This window comes from Schistocerca gregaria, unplaced genomic scaffold, assembly GCF_023897955.1.
Source record: "Schistocerca gregaria isolate iqSchGreg1 unplaced genomic scaffold, iqSchGreg1.2 ptg000077l, whole genome shotgun sequence".
Lineage (NCBI taxonomy): Eukaryota > Metazoa > Arthropoda > Insecta > Orthoptera > Acrididae > Schistocerca > Schistocerca gregaria.
This window is the reverse complement of record NW_026061710.1, coordinates 10,276,738-10,278,905: the sequence shown is the minus strand read 5'-3', so window position 1 is coordinate 10,278,905 and position 2,168 is coordinate 10,276,738.

Genomic DNA, 2,168 nt, shown 5'->3' with positions numbered 1-2,168 from the left:
ACCAGATGTGCATCGGAAACTACTAATTGTCTTCCAGGGAACGATCAAATCGTAGACTTTTTGAGACATTACTCCCATGGAGGAAAGTGCGCATGGTGACTGTTGTATTCAATCCCGATGCAATTTCTGTGTTTCACCAACACTCTTATAGTCCACAGATTACTGAATGCCACCAGATGTGCATCGGAAACTACTACTGGTATTCCAGGGACCGAACAAAGCGTAGAAAGTTTGAGAATTACTCCCATGGAGGAAAGTGCGCATGGTGACTGTTGTATTCCATCCCGATGCAATATCTGTGTTTCATCAACACTCTGATAGTCCACAGATTGCAGAATGCCTCCAGATGTGCATCGAAAATTACTACTGGTCTTCCAGGGAACGATCAAAGCGTAGACTGTTTGAGACATTACTCCCATGGAGGTAAGTGCGAATATTGACTGTTGTATTCAATCCCGATGCAATTTCTCTGTTTCATCAACACTCTGTTAGTCCACAGATTACAGAATGCCACCAGATGTGCATCGGAAACTACTACTGTTCTTCCAGGGAACGATCAAAGCGTAGACTGTTTGAGACATTACTCCCATGGAGAAAAGTGCGAATGGTGACTGTCGTAATCAATCACGATGCTATTTCTGTGTTTCATCAACACTCTGATAGTCCACTGATTACAGAATGCCACCAGATGTGCATCGGAAACTACTACTGCATTCCAGGGAACGATCAAAGCGTAGACTGTTTGTGATATCACTCCCGTGGGGGAAAGTGCGCATGGTGACTGTTGTATTCAATCCCGATGCAATCTCTGTGTTTCATCAACACTCTGATGGTCCACAGATTACAGAATGCCACCAGTTGTGCATCGGAAACCACTACTGGTCTTTCAGGGAACGATCAAAGCGTAGACTGTTTGAGACATTACTCCCATGGAGGAATGTGTGCATGGTGACTGTTGAATTAAATCCCGATGCAATTTCTGTGTTTCATCAACACTCTGATAGTCCACAGATTACAGATTGCCTCCAGATGTGCATCGGAAACTACTACTGGTCTTCCTGGGAACGATCAAAGCGTAGTCTGTTTCAGACGTTACTCCCTTGGAGGAAAGTGCGGATGGTGACTGTTGTATTCACTCCCGATGCAATTTCTGTGTTTTATCAAGATTTTGAAGGTCCACAGGTTACAGAATGCTTCCAGATGTGCACCGGAAGCTACTAATGGTCTTCCAGGGAACGATCAAAGCGTAGACTTTGAGACATTACTTCCATGGAGGAAAGTGCGCATGGTGACTGTTGTATTCAATCCCGATGCTATTTCTGTGTTTCATCAACACTCTGTTAGTCCACAGATTACAGAATGCCACCAGATGTGCATCGGAGACTACTACTGGTCTTCGAGGGAACGATCAAAGCGTAGACTTTGAGACATTACTCCCATGGAGGAAAGTGCGCATGGTGACTGTTGTATTCAATCCCGATGCTATATCTGTGTTTCATCAACACTCTGATAGTCCACAGATTACAGAATGCCACCAGATGTGCATCGGAAACTACTGCTGGTATTCCAGGGAACGATCAAAGCGTAGACTGTTTGAGATATCACTCCCGTGGAGGAAAGTGCTCATGGTGACTGTTGTATTCAATTCCGATGCATTCTCTGTGTTTCATCAACACTCTGATAGTCCACAGATTACAGAATGCCACCAGTTGTGCATCGGAAGCTACTACTGGTCTTTCATTGAACGATCAAAGCGTAGACTGTTTGAGACATTACTCACATGGAGGAATGTGCGCATTGTGACTGTTGTATTCAATCCCGATGCAATTTCTGTGTTTCATCAACTCTCTGATAGTACACAGATTACAGAATGCCACCAGATGTGCATCGGAAACTACTACTGGTGTTCCAGGGAACGATCAAATCTTAGACTGTTTGAGACATTACTCCCATGGAGGGAAGTGCGCATGGTGACTGTTGTATTCAATCACGATGCAATTTCTGTGTTTCATCAACACTCTGATAGTCCACAGATTACAGAATGCCACCAGATGTGCATCCAAAACTACTACTGGTCTTCCAGAGAACGATCAAAGCGTAGACTGTTTGAGACATTACTCCCAAGGAGGAAAGTGCTCATGATGACTGTTGTATTCAATCCCGATGCT